Source organism: Phyllostomus hastatus, unplaced genomic scaffold (genome assembly GCF_019186645.2).
Source record: "Phyllostomus hastatus isolate PE091 unplaced genomic scaffold, TTU_PhHast_1.1 phas_contig_86, whole genome shotgun sequence".
Taxonomy (NCBI): Eukaryota; Metazoa; Chordata; class Mammalia; order Chiroptera; family Phyllostomidae; genus Phyllostomus; species Phyllostomus hastatus.
In genome coordinates, this window is record NW_025333977.1 from 18476374 (window position 1) to 18492328 (window position 15955).

Sequence of the window (15955 nt, forward strand, 5' to 3'; positions counted from 1 at the left end):
CTTGTGTTTCATTGTTGTTTCAATGTATCATATCTTTTTTATTTCATTATTTTATATGTAATTCATTCAACATATGAATTAATTAAATGTTTACTCTGCTAGGTGTAAGGAATAAAACATGATGGAGACATTTGCCTCTGTAGGAGTTCACAATCTGTGCATAACTGTTCAGGGGAATTATATTATGAGCCACATAGGTAATTTTCAATCTCCCAATGCTAATTTTTAAAAAGTAAAATAAAACAGTTAAATTATTGTTAATTATATATTACTATATACAAAATGTTATTTCAGTAGGTAATTAACACAAAAATTGACTGAGATACATTCTTTCTCTCATTCTTAGTGTTAAAAATCTCATACAATTATGGTATACTAAGTATACCATACTTAGTATAAGTATGATATATTTATGGTATATCATACTTATAGTATACTTTAAGTATACTTATGATATACTTAGCTGACTTCAGCTAAGTCAGTCAGACAGGAAAGCTTAAGAGCCATATGCTTTCTCTCATATGCAGTATACAAAATTGAAAGCAACAAACTAATAAGCAAGACAAATATACAAAAACTCATAGACATAGACAACATTATGATGGTTACCAAAGGGTATGGTGGAGAGTAAATGGTGATGAAAGACTTGACTTGGGGTTGTGAACACAAAACACAATAGACAGTTCATGTATTATAGAATTGTACTCTCAGCCTCTGTATAATTGCACTAATTAATGTCAGCACAACAAATTTAATACAATTAGAAAATGCTTTGTTTATATTAAACATACTTGAATGTTCTGAAAATTATATACCTCTTATTTTGATTTGTCTTTTTATGAAATACAATTATAAATTGTTAAGGTACTACAGATAGTTCAAAATACACTTTATTTATATTAAGTTATAATATAATAACATTATCTTGACCATGACTCTGTGAAAATTTTATATTTTCTTCAATGTTGAATTTTAGACTAATTTTTAGTATCATTTATAGTAATACTTTGGTTACATATGTAAGAGACCATTCTGCATGGTGTAGGCCCAGCTCCCACTGGGAGATGCACAGGACCCATGCCCACAGATAGGTTCTCCCGTGGGGAATCAGGCCTGCAATGTTGGCTGCCATGAGTCTTGCTTTTGGCTAAAACTCCCTCACCCTGAATTGAGGATATTTACTGCAAAGTAACTTCCTAAAATCCATGCTAACCCTTCCATGGAGGAGTGTAACTGGTTCAACCACTTTTGCCTTTTCATTTGCAAATATCCCTCTTTGTGATGTGATTAGCAGCATTGGCTCCTTTGTTTTCTGTAAAAAGTAACCACCTAAAGCGAACCTGTGCATAGAAAATGAGGACCATTCATGTAATGTGCCAAGAGAGGGGGAGAGGGAGAGACAGAGAGATAAAGGCCTGTCATGTAGGAGGCCACAGCTTTTGCTCCCCTTGAGAGAAAAGCCATGCTATTCCTTTTCCTCCACCAGACTCTGCAGTCCCTGTGAATGTGTCATTTCATCCATAATGATGTGGACACTGCAGGCCGGTGTTTGCATCAACATGAATTATATGAAGTTTGAAACTATTACTAGAAAAATTGATTTTCTATCAGAAGCAGGTGACACTGGCCCCACTTTCAGTGTTTGCAAAGGCCTTCTAACAGAGCCAGCACTGACACCATCGCTTCACTTTTTGGGAAAACATTTGGAGAAGAGTATTTACAGAAATAATCAAGTTAAGATGAAGTCATTGAGATGGACTCTAATTTAAAATTACTGATGTGCTTTTTTTTTAAATGACAGTTTTTTTTTTAATTTTATAAAGATTTTTTAAAGATTTTATTTATTTACTTTTAGAGAGGGAAGGGAGGGAGAAAGAGAGAGAGAAACATCAATGTGCAGTTGCTGGGGGCCATGGCCTGCAACCCAGGCATGTACCCTGACTGGAATTGAACCTACGACACTTTGGTTTGCAGCCCGTGCTCAATCCACTGAGCTACGCCAGCCAGGACTTTTTTTTTTTAAGGAAATTTGGACACAGAGGCAGACATCTAAAGAGGAAATGCAATGTAAAGAAACAAGGAGGCCACCTCTGGGAGCCAAGGAATGCCTGAGGCCCCCAGAAGCTAGGAGAGAAGTGTGGGACAGATTGTTCCTCAGAGCTCTCAGAAGGAATACACTCTGCTGACTCCTCAGTCTAGGATTTCTGGCCTCCAAGAACTGTGAGCCAATAAATTTCATTGTTTAAACTACCCAGGTTGTGATACTTTATGACAGCAGCCCTAGGAAACTAATAGAGGTTCAGGGAAAAATTCTCTATCTTCTAGTGTGCATAATTGTCAATCTCTTAAGTTTGTGTTAGCTGCTATTTGATTTTACTGTCTGTTGAAAGTTTTTGTTACTAACTTCTTAGTATAAAAAAGAAAACAAGTTACAATTATTTACTTTGCAATCCACTGTATATCTTAGCACTTAACATTATGTGTAAGTCATAATACAACTTTAAGCTAAACTATTGTGTCTAAAAATTGTTAGTGTTTAAGAAAAAAATGCTATACTTAAGGAACTAAAAAAAACTTTAAAAATAAATACTGAATATAGGCGGTGAGTCAGCACTGATCTTTTATGAGTTATGTCACTGGATTACTTTACATAGGATACATTTTTAAAAGCTGGAGCAGTGCAGATAACTGATTTTCAATGATGCTATATATCTTTTCTATGCCTGATTAGCTGCTTGCATTATTTATAGCTCTGAGTTTGTGATGGCAACATAGGTTAAGATTCATGAATCTTTATGCCCCAGTTGGCAAGGCACCTAATACATCATTAAGCTTCCACATTCTTGTTAAACTTACCTGTAAACTAGTGGTGTCAGTCCTGAATTATTTTTTATATTGAATATATTAATGAACTGCAGAGGTTAAAATTAAAGTGTGATTTATGCTGTGATCAAGAACATGGTGTTAGAGCAGCAACTAATCTGTGCAAATTATAACCATAACTATGCTTCAGATTCTGCTTTATAGGTCTGCTTGAAGCTCTACATTCTTTTCCTTTCTCCCTCAAGGAGGTTCCTTAGGATAAAAGTGCTGATAAAAATCAGTCTTTCAGATCTTGATGACTTTGTGAACAAAGCCAAGCACCTGCTTTTTCCCTCTTTGTAGTTTCATTCGGCTGGAATTTTAAGACTTTGAACAGATGAATGTGAACAATATGATCTGTGCTCTATTACTTGTAGCCAAGCATTATGGATCAGAAAACCACTCATTGTATTTCACGGCAGTTCAGAAAAGCTTGCTATCTTTCTTAGTTAAGGGAATAAACGAGTCATTGAAAGCTTTACTTTCCCACATCTCAGGGCTCTATTTGAAGGCTGGCACTGTAATTCTCTTCAGTTTATCTCATTTAAGCAGACAGTTTTCAATGATAGCAGGTTATCAAGGTGGATGGAGGTAGAGATTAAGTTAAATATCAAAAGTAAAGATGAACCCACTGGGCCAGAATGGCAGAATATCAAAGGTCGTGTATTACAGTGGGTGGACTATCTGAAATGTGAATGAGTAAATAGCATCAAGCCTGAGGGTGCTGGCAACAGGAGTCTGAAATGTCACTAATTCCTCCCAAATACTAGATATGACCTAGCCAGCCCCTGGGATTGTATTAGTGACTTAATCAGTATATCTCACCAAAAGATGAAACACAGGAGCTTTTATTTGCCTTCATTTTTCTTCCTCTTTTTTTTTTTTTTGATCTTGAAGTAGAAGTCACTGTGCAGTATATCTTTTGGATTAAGTGCTCAACTTGTGCCTATTTATAGATAAAATTGTATGAATACTTTAAGCCTAAAAAATGCCATCTTTGAACTTATTCATGCTTTGTACATATGAAAATATACATGTAAATACATTCCAATGATTATAGTAGAATCACATGATATAATGGATTTCCTTATGAGATTTTATAAATAGTGAAAAATAAATATTTACCTTATACATTGCTATGTATAAAAATGGATTTGAAAATAAACTATTTTCAATTTACTTGTGAGATTGAGATTTAAAAATGCATAATATTAAGAATTATTTCATAGAGTAAAATAATTGAATTATTTCACTTTATAAAATAAAGTTGAAAATTTTTCAACAATGTGGAACTATATTTTTTTCTGTCAAATATTATTAAGCTTTGTTAAATGCAAGTACATTTTATGAAGAAATGAGTGATTAAATATTTTATCAAAAATTGATACAGTATTTCAATTGCCAATATTATATGTTGAATTCATTAAGAATTTAAGGAGGACAATAGATCCTCAGAGAACAGTAGCATTGCAGGACTATATTTTTTTCCTTTCTGCCTCAAATGAGGTAATGTAGTTTTGATTTCCTGGAGTAAACAATAAAATTTTCATAATTTAATAAATGCATATGGTTCAGGTGATGAGTATATACAGTTTATTTGCTTATTCAAATTTATATCTTAGGAATACTTATATTTTTGTTTTTGTGATAAAATGTTTTAAAAAATTACTCTATTTACATATTTATTTTAATTGCCAATAGTCTCTCTTGTAGTTTCTCATAGACATGAAGTTATAACTGGGCAAAACAGTTCTTCATCCTTTGTTTGCTATGGTTTACACTGGTTTACTAAGTGTGCCAGTCAATACAGCAGTGAGGGTGTCCAGCTGAGCCCCACTCTGTCCCTGGCAGAGTGGGCATGTGTCTTCTGAACAAGTCCCACACTGCCTGCCCTGTTCCTCACTGAGAATCTCTGGTCTACGAAGTAGATTTACTTACAAGTGTGAATATATAAACATACACTTTAGGGTAAGATAAAAATGATTATTCTTTAAAAAGTGTGTTATATTTAAAATGTGTTGTTATTTTGAAAGGAAAGGTATTTTTTTATATTGTACACGATATAAAAAAAGCTTTAATATTTCAATGAAGCTATTCAAGCAGCACCAACATATCTAAGTGTTAAGTGCCTCGCTGGATGCTAGAGATATAACCATGAGTAAGACAAAAGTGCTCCTCTCTGTTTTTAAAGAGAGAGTGTGGCAAATTATCCATTTGCTTATCTATTTTTCTGAGTCTCTCTTATAATTAGTTTAGGGTCATATGACTAATTTAATCCAATAGACCATGCATAGAAGTGCTGGGTGTCACTTCTAATTCAAGTACTTAAGAGCTCTGTAAGGACATTCTCTATACTGTTACTTCAGCTGTCACAGTGACACCAGGATAAATGTATTGAAATGAAACTGAGCCATAATACTGAAACAGTCTGAAACCTGAATCACTACCTGAAAGAGAAGCGAGTGCCCTGGAGAGAAGGGCATTGCATCAAGCCACCGAGATAGTGAGATTTGCTTGTTGCAGTTTATTCTGCTCCAACAAATGCAGCCTAGATTGCTTTCATTGCAAGGGATAGAAATCCTCTTGGAATTAACCTAAGAAAATAAATGAAAATTATTACAATGATACAAAGCTTTGTCATCTGAATGGTGTATCATCTCAACAGTATGAAGTGAAGAGGTACAGATGGGCTTAAAGAAACCTAGAAACAATGCTTTAGTCATCTTAAATATTTGTTTGATCTCTGATCTCTGCTTCCTGTATAGTGATATCATTCATTCTACTACCAATGTGTTTACTTCACAAGAGAGTGAATGCAGCCCTGGGAGCTCCAAACCCTCAAACACACAGTGTGCTTCACCAGAAGCCCTTCCTCCTTGGTAATAATTGAATTATCCAGGAGAACATGCCGATCTGGTTACTTTCATTTTTTTTGCAAATGTGAGACAAATCAATTTTAGCCACTTGAGTGGAGTTTAATTTGAATCACAAATCTAAGCTTCCATAAGAAATTTTTAGGAGGTATGCAGACCACAATAGCTCATATTCAAATCCCTTGCTTGAAATGGTGAGGTGAAACTTTGCCAAAAATGTTTTATTTGTAGGAGAGTGGTATCTTAAAAATGTGTGCATTTCCCTTCAATACATAATGTTATGAATTAACAACATCTAATTTATCTAGTTATTTATTCTACAAATATTTGTGAAGTTCCTACTATATGCAAGATACTGTTATGTGTACTGGAGATGAAATAATACACAAAACAAATGAGGTCTATGCCATCATTACCTTTTTTCTAAAGATTTGCTTTTAATTTTCTTTTAAAATTAAATACCCAACAAGAAAGAATAATCACAAAATTGTTAATCCCCATGAAGCTACACAGGTCCTTAGATACTTAATATTTAAACAAATTACTGTGCAAACTAAAACAAACTTGCTCTATCAAATATTGTGCTTCTGAGAACTAGGAAGAACCAAGGAAATAACTGAAGCATTGAGTACAAATGAGAGCATGAGGGTTAAGACTTAACACGGCTGCCCTGGCTGGTGCAGTTCAGTAGGTTGAGCATATGCCTGGGAACCAAGAGCTCACTGGTTTGATGCCTAGTCAGACCATATGCCTGGGTTGCAAGCCAGGTCCGTGGTTGAAGGTGTGTCAGAGGCAACTGATGCTTCTCTCATACATTGGTATTTCTCTCCCTCTCTTTCTCCCTTCCTTCTCTTCTCTTTAAAAAATAAATAAGAAAAGAAAAACATTTAACATGTCTTTTGAAGGAATAGTAATTTTAGTTAATTTACCAGTCAGAGTTCAGTTAGGACAGCAAAGATACTATCAGTAAGATGAGTATAAAAGGTTTTACTAAATTTATGCCTTACACAGGCATGGGAACAGCTGGTTAAGGAAGTGTAGGATGCCAGGGAAAAAATCAACAATAATGCAATGATGGTGTGAGTGGATAAATAAGACTCAGAAGTCAGAGACACCTATTGTATATTGCCCATACACGTTCACAAAGGGAGTCTCATAAAAAAATCTATAGAAGCTGGTATAGTAGTGGGCCTATTGCTACTCTTGACCTGTATCCAAGAATCCAGTTATGCACCTGGGCACATTGTTGGGTAATAGATTCAACAACTGGAAAAAAAGCAATTGAAAAGATATGAAACAATGTGAGCTGCCAGGTACCTTTTTCAGTCTGTCACCATATCTGACTGTGATAGCCTTATAAGAAGAATGGCCCTACTTCATTTTACTATCCAAGTCTTCTGTAAGTATTTATTTTGGCTGGCTGGCTGACTCAGAACCATACAGTAAAGCAGATTCTAAGGAACACAATTGTTGGTTGTAGCTATGTTACTATAGAAAAATACAGCACACTAAGAGAATAGAGTAGTGTTAGTTTTCTCTTAATAGCACTTAGGAGGAAATGTCTGATTAAGTAAAATATAGTATGTTAACATATGTCTACAGTGTCCTCTATTTTATTTAGAAATATAATTTTATTTTCATTTAAAAATGGATTATTAGACTGAACATAAAACATGTATAGAATATTTACATAAAAAGCAGTTAAAATAATATTTGTATATTTAATCATGTCATTGATGTTTCATAGACATTATATGGAAATACATTTTCTATAAATGATATTTTGAAATTATCATTGTACCTGAGATTTCTCATCTGGTGAGTCAGGAAATTGTTTTAGGCAGAGCACTTCTTGTTTTAGATGTCAGAAATCTGGAACATAGTTGCTTAAATACAAAGAGGGCATTTATTTATTTATAAAATGGAGAGTTCAGGGGGAAGCCTTTAGGTACAAATAGAAACAAACACTTAAATATACTGGAATGTTGCTTTTCTCTCTCAGTGCTCTGATTTTCTCTATGTTGGAGTTATTATTAGCTAAACTCCATTCATATGGTAGAATAAAGGTATTGGTCAAGAGCTTTCCCAAGGTTCACTTCATGAGTGTGTCCTTTCTTAATAGTTGGTCAAACAAATCTTCTGAAGATGGTGCTCACTAGGTTGGTTTGGCCATATTCCATTCACTGAGACAATCACTGCAGCTGGGGATGCAGCACTGATTAGCATGGATGTAATCACGTGCCCTTTTTTGCAGAGGTAGGTAAGATTCATTCACACTCAGGCATCATAAATGGATTCCTGAAAATAAACAGAGCTAATGTTGCTAGGAGGAAATTATTGTGGGAAAGTGTTAGTGGTTGAATTTTGTCTTCACAACATTCATGTGTTGACCTTATTTGGAAATATAATCATTGCAGTTGTGAATAAAGTTGAGATCATTAGGTGAAACATTAAACCAGTGTGACTAGAGTCATTATAAAAAGAAGAAAATTGCACACAGAGACATTCCCATAAGGAGAGTGCCATCTGAAAATAAACTCAGAGAATGAGATGATTCTTCCACAGGCCAAGCCAAAGAGTTGCAAAGATTCCCAGAGCACCACCAGCAGCTAGGTGAGAGGCAATGAACAGGTGATCTTTCATAGCCCTCAGAAGGCACCAACCTATGTAAAACTTCATCTCAGACTTCTAGCTTCCACGGCTGTGAGACAATAAAATTCTGTTGTTTAAACAGCCCTTAGAAAAGGCAAAACCAATAACTGTCCATTACAGTAGCTAGATGAGCTCTCTTACATAAATACCGGTAATTACTACAATATACCACAAGTCTAATTATGCAATTTTCCAACTTTTTAAACTTCTAACGTACAGATAGGAGGAACTGAGTGTTCAGACCTCTTTGTGTGGGAGCCTACACCTATTCATGCCCCATGGCAACAGGTTCTGTGTCTAATTTATCTTGTGATGTATCTCAGAGTCTAATAGAATTCTTTACATGACCAAATAAATGTCAATAAATATTTATTGATTAATTGATTGGAAAAACTATAAATTTAGAATTTACGATAAGAATTTACTAACAGTAGTGTTGGTTGAATGTGCTAGTCACTGGATTAGTTACTATCATGGAAAGAAGCAACAAACACAAAACTTCACCTTGAAAAATGTATTAGTTTTCTATTGCTATTGTAGCAAGTTGCTACAAACTAATGAATTTAAACAGTATAAATGTCTTGCCTTATAACTATAAGTTACAAGTCTGACCTGGTTTTCAACTAAGCTCAAGGTGTTGGCAGAGCCTCATTCCTTTGTGAAAGGTCTAGGGAAGGTCCATTTTCTTATTTTTTCCAACTTCTAGTGGTAAGTCATATTCCTTGTTTCACCCTGAGCCTGGTTTCTTCGTCTTAAAACCCAGCAAAGCTGCATCTCTGACCATTCCACCATAGTCTCATCACCCTCTGACTCGACTCTCATTTCTTTTCTACCTTTAGTGACCTTCGTAATTACGTTCGGTTCACTTGAAAAATCCAGGACAATTTTTCTATTTCAAGGTAATCTGATTAGTAACTTTAATTCAATCTGCAAACTTAATCACCCTTTTCATACAGCTTATTCTTCACAGATCCAAAGGATTAGAATGTGGACAGCTTTGGGTGCCCAACATTATATTATACACACCACAAGATGCTCACAGTCATCTCTTTGGGGTGGGCTGGGGAAAATGAAGAAAGTAGAGATCAATTTATTTCAGCCTTCCAAGGGAATGCTATAGTTATTCTCATCTTAACTGATAAAATTGATATTTATTTGAAAAAGTGTATTATCACAGTACCCTAATTTTCTCCCCCCACCTTGGGAATTGTTAATAGAACAAGAATAATAATACACTTATGGTGTGTCTTTTTTACAAAGTAATATATTCAAAAAAATTTACAGCTGTCTTATATGTATTTTTTATTTTTTTTAAGATTTAACTTCTTTTATTTTGAGAAAGGGAAGAAAAGAGGGAGAGAAACATCAACGTGTGGTTGCCTCTCATGCACCCCATACTGGGGACCTGGCCGGCACCCCAGGCATGTGTCCTGACTGGGAATTGAACTAGTGGCCCTTTGGTTCTTAGGCACATGCTCGATCCACTGAACTACACTGGCAGGGGTATGTCCTATATTTTAAAGCTATTGATTAATTGTTGTACTTTAATACCATTAAAATCATATTGAGATCTATTAATATTCTCTTATGTATTAACTATAATTCAATAATATTATTACTGTAAAGTTTAATGACAAATTATGTTCTGGAATATGTATTTTTAGTGTTTCAAAGATGTGCAAAATTGATTAAACTATTTTCCTAATCCAGAAAAGAACTAAACTAGGCAGAGTTAATTAAAGAAGTTATGATGGAGAATAACATATTGCCCACAGGCATAGTAGCAAAGAATGAAAATAAACCTTTTACTATTTCCCCCCAACATTTTCAGCATTTAGAAAAGTTGCAACAATAAAATGTCCAATAGATGTTAAAAGACAGTGTTACAGTTCTATTGACCTCAGAGATGAAGTTTTAATAAGAAATCACACTTTTAAGACTTTGCAAAAGCAGGGTGACCTGAAGTGCAGGAGTGTATAAATTCCTAAATTTTCTGGTTAGAAACATTTTAAAAAGAATCTAATCCTTGAGAGGTGAGTAGTCAGGGTTTTCTACAAATGAACACATTGCTCTCAGGGGGTTTAAAACCAATGACATCCAGTGAAGGGTTAGAGGAGCAGAAATTTGGACTAAAGCTATGATGATGGTTATGAGCCATTGCTTAAGATTTTGCCTGTGTTTCATTATTAGATCTTACTGTTAAGATTTATTATGTGTAAGGAAAATCATACAATGCCTTGAAGGCATTTGGGGCAAATTTCTTACAATGGATATTTAATTCCATAATATTATTTCTGAGCAAAAAAAAAAAATCAATCCAGGGTAATCAAATATAGGTTAAATTACCAGCTGTCATTACCTAAATGCTAATCAAAAGTAAAGATAAAAATAATAGCAAAAATAAGAAGACAAATAATACAAATATATAATACAAGAATACATAAATAATAATACAAGAATAAACTCTGTGTTTCATATACTGGCAATAGTAAGCCCACAAGTGTCTATTCCTGTGCATGCAGGTTAGAAGAGAAAAGAGCCCACTAAACTTAGACTAAAGCTTCAATAAACATTTTATAAATCATGTACCTTCCATACTTTTTCACACTTTATAATATCAAACTTTTATAACTTGACATAGTAGCTTGACTGGTATTTATAGTTTCCTACTAATTATGACAGCAGGACAGATTGCTTTGCTTTTACAATACTTTCTAGGGCTTCTTAAGGTCACATAAAAATATTGTATTTTATCTGTGCTACCTTTTTGGGGGTTAGAATCTAAATAACTGCATGGCAATGATAGTGATATGAACAACTCTATTCTCTAAACTTTGCCTCAGAGTCTCTCTATAAATTAAGAATATAAAGCTTTCATGGGTGACAGGACAGAGGTCATGGAGAGGGAGACTTATGATCCAATTTTCTCTCCACTGATCCCCATTGGTATAAAACTTCAACCAATTAATTTTGATCCAAGATGGCAGAGAAGTAAGTGGAAGCTGTGCAAACCTCCTCCCAGGATCAAACTGGAATTATAACTAAATTATAGAAAAATTATCTTGAACAACCAACTGAACACTAGCTGGAAAAAAGCCTTATAACCAAGGACTTACAGAAGAAACCACTTCACTACAATGTGACTTGTCCGGAGTGCAGAGAAGGAGAGAAAAGCTGTCTAGGTTCCTATGGGTGGGTGGGCAGCTGAACAGCCAGAGGAATATTTGAGTAGCCAGGGGCTGATCCCTGAGAAGTGTGTGGTCTAAACTTTAAGCTGGGCTCCCCAGCCTTCAGCACTAGACCTGGGGATGGAACCCAGGTAACATGCAGCTGTGAAAAGCAATGGAATTTCTGTCCAACCAAGGAAAAACAGCTAGAGATACAAATGCCTCTTAAAGGGCCAAAGCACAAAATTCCACTTGCAGCCACTTACCCTGGATTCTGGCAGTGGGAGGGCAGAGTGGACCAGAGATATGTGAGGAGAGTCTGGGGCTGGTGGTTCTGGGGAGAGAACTAAAGAATTAGCAGCCAGGATTCCTATGCTGAGTCATTCCCCATAGTATGAAATCCATCTTCTTGGGCATGGCACTCTACTCCAAGTGGCATCAATCTGAAGGGAAGCAATAGCCCTGCCCACAGGAATTACTCTGTTCCACTCAGTGGAGCTTAAAATGGGCTGCTGAGTACTACAGCTGGAGGCTCTCTCAGTGATTAAGTTTGACAACTAAGGCAGATCTCTGGGGGCTTTGAGGCTTTAGTTGAATCACACCTGGGAATGGTGCTGGTAAAAGCAGTCCTTGGCACGTAGTCTGACTCTTTCTGCAAATAAGCAGGCCCTGCAGAGGGAGCCACAAGCTGTGGATCACTGATAGTTCCAAACAGTTTAGCCAGGGGCAGTCACAGGCAGCATCTGACACAGATCTACACCAGAGTTCTTGCAGATCTGTACAATACATAGAAAAAAAAACACAAAGGGGCAACCAAAATGGGAAGATAAAGAAACAGGCCCCAAATGAAAGAACAAGAGACTCCCCCAGAAGAACAACTAAATAAAGGGGACACAAGCAATGTATCTTACATAGAGTTTAAAGTAATGATTATAAGTATATGGAAAAGAATGAAAAAAAACACAAAAAGATGAGTCAGAAATAAAGAATGTAATATCTGAAATGAATAATACACTGGAAAAAATAAGCAGTATGTTAGATGAAGCAGAGGATTGAATCAGTGGGAGACAAGCTAGAAAAAAAACAACAACAACCAAGCAGAGCACCAGAAAGATAAAAATAATTAAAAAGAAAGAAGAGAGCTTAAAAAAACTTTGGGTCAACAAGTGGCATAACAACACACACATCAGGGGAATACCAGAAGGAGAAGAGACTGAGCAAGGGTTACAGAAGTATTTGAAGAAACAATGACTAAACATTTCACTAGTCTGGTGAAAGAAAAAGATACACACATCCAGGAAGTACAGAGAGTCCCACACAAGATTGACCCAAAGAGGCCTACACCAAGAATATCACAAATAAAATGGCAAAGCTTAAAGACAGGTAGCTCCGTGAGAAAAGCAAGCAGTTACTAACAAGGGAACTCCAATTAGACTGTCATCTTATTTCTCAACAGGAATGTTTCAGACCAGAGGGAGTGGTGTGAAATATTCAAGGTGATGAAAAGTGAGGACTTATAATCAAGGCTACTTTACCCAGCAAGTTTATCATTGGAAATTGAAGGAGAAATAGTTTCCCAGACTAGGAAACATTAAGGGAATTAGTTCACACCAAACCAGTACTGCAACAAATGGCATGCTAGAAGAAGAAGGAGAAGGAGAAGAAGAAGAACAACAACAACAACAACAGTGGGAAATGGTTTAAAAATAAAATGGCAATAAACACATATAGATTAATAATCACCTTAAATGTAAATGGCTTAAATGCTACAGCCAAAAGACATAGGGTAGCTGAAAGGAAATGAAAATAAGACCTATATATATATACTGTCTCCAAGAGACTCACCTCAGATTGAAGGATACACACAGACTAAAAAAAGGGGAGGATGGAAAAGATATTTCATACAAATGGAAAGAAAAAAGAGCTGGGGTAGCAATATTTATATCTGACAAAATAGACATTAAGTCCAAGGCTATAGTAAGAGACAAAGAAGGAAACTACATAATGATAAAAGGAAAAATCTAACAAGAAGATATAATGCTAGTAAATATTTATGCATCCAATATAGGAACACCTAAATGTGTAAAGCAAATATTTATGGATGTAAATGGGGAAATTGACAGAAACACAGTCATAGTAGAGGATTTTAACACCCAACTGACTTCAATGGATAGATCTTCCTGACAAAAAAAATTAACAAGGAGACAGCAGCCTTAAACAACACACTAGATCAAATGGATTTAATTGATATCTCAGGGCATTTCACCCCAAAGCAGCAGAATGTAAATATGTTTCAAGTACACATGGAATGTTTTCTAGGATACACCACATGTTAGGACATAAAACAAGCCTCAATACATTTAATAACATTGAAATCATATTAAGCACTTTCTCTGACCACAATGCTATGAAACTAGAAATCAAGAAAAACAAGAAGAACACTGAAACTTACACAAAGATATGGAAGCTAAATACCATATTATTAAACAATGAATGGGTCAACAATGAGATCAAGGAAGAAATTAAAAGATATTTTGAACAAAATGAAAATGAGAACACAGCAATCCAAAATCCGTGGGACACAGAGAAAGCAATCCTAAAATACAAGCTACCCAAGTGTCCAACAGTAGATGACGTGATATAACAACTATGGGACATTTACCTGATGGAATACTACTTGGCCATAAAAAAGAAAAAATTTTACCCTCTGTGACAGATAGATGGTCCTGGAGAACATTATGTTAAGTGAAATAAACCAGTCAGAGAAAGCCAAATACCATATAATTTCACTTATATGTGGAATCTAATGTCAAAAAACTAAACTAACAAGCTAAATAGAAATGGATTCAGATAGAGAGCAGGATGACAGCTATTTGGGGTGGGGGGGGGTGTTAGAGGGTAGAGGAATCAAGCAAAAGGGAAAAGGGACTCATGGACCTGGACAACCGTGTAGCGATTATAGGGGGAGAAGTGTATAAGGGGGTCAAATGGTAATGGAAAAAAATACAATAAAAATAAAATGGGGAAAATAAAAACAAACTTCAGTGAACCAATTTAATTAAAGTAACTGAATCTTTCTGGTTTCCACTGCATTCTAGTTGGCTAGTATAACTTTGATATGTTAATAGCTGATGATCCAAAGATGTTCAAAGATTAATAGACTGATTTACATTTGCTGGATAGATCTGAGGAAGAAAAAAACATATTTGGCAATATATTTGAAGTCTGGAAATACAACACTTAATATTCACATACATTGAATACCTAATCATTCCCTGGGCTGAAAGAAAATGAAAATGACGAATTCTACTCTTTTACAGTCTACTTATTTCCATTAAAAGTGTAGAATTTGGCTAAATGTAGAATAAGAACTTCTTAAATAAGGACTTTATCAAGTACAGTTCTTGATTACTTTTTAAAATAGAAGATATAATGCAATATGTTATAAATTGTCACTAAAATATTATGAACATTGCATTAAATACCACAGCATCTAATGCAGGCTTTGAAGTCCTTTTCTGATCAAAACGTCTGACCCAAGGGACTTAATGTTCTTTAGTGTATTTCTTTTTCAGTTTTTTCTTCATGCAACAATATTTGATGCCTATTAGCTTAAACTTTGGAGAAACAATGATAAAGAAGATAAAGAATGATAAAGACAGGGTAATAATGTCTGGGGAGTCCACGTGCAATGGGGGAGGAGATGTGTGAATATCAGTTTACTATACTTTGTAAGTAGTGAACATGTGTGAACAAAGTGAACAAAGAGTAACTAACTTTGCTTGAGGCCCACACAGACACAGAGGGGATTTAGGACTGGGAGAGATGTCCAATTGTATCGTATTGTACCATATGAGCATAGAAGGCTGAAGAAGTTACCAGACACAAAGAAGAGTGCATTCATCAGTTTAGTCAAGAGGCAGAAACCACACTGTTTAATTTGAACAGGAGAAATACAAAGAATTGTTAACTACTAAATTGGCTAAAAGAGGAAAATGAAAATTCAGATATACCAAGAAACAGTAAATATAGAAAGTGGTCACTAAGTCTATAGCTGAGGGAGAGTGCCCAAAGAAAGAACACATTTGGAAAAATGCACCCCCTCCCTACTTCTCACCCCAAACCCAGGCTGAGAGTCACAGCTCCTTGGAAACGGTAAACAAGCAACTTGCTAGTGGTGAAAAAATTTGCTGGAAGGTTGGGGTTCAAGCTGGTTTATGGGATCAGCCTATTGTAGACCTTTTAGAGGATGAGGGTAGGTAGAGTTGGTTCACAGGAATCCGGGTGTCTGCAGGCAGGGGTTGGCCTAGAGGAGTGCTCTGAGAGCATGTCCTGCTGGACCTCCTTTAAGCCACTGGGAACTGTGCTGGAGGAGAGGAGGAATGCTTTTTGAAACAATAA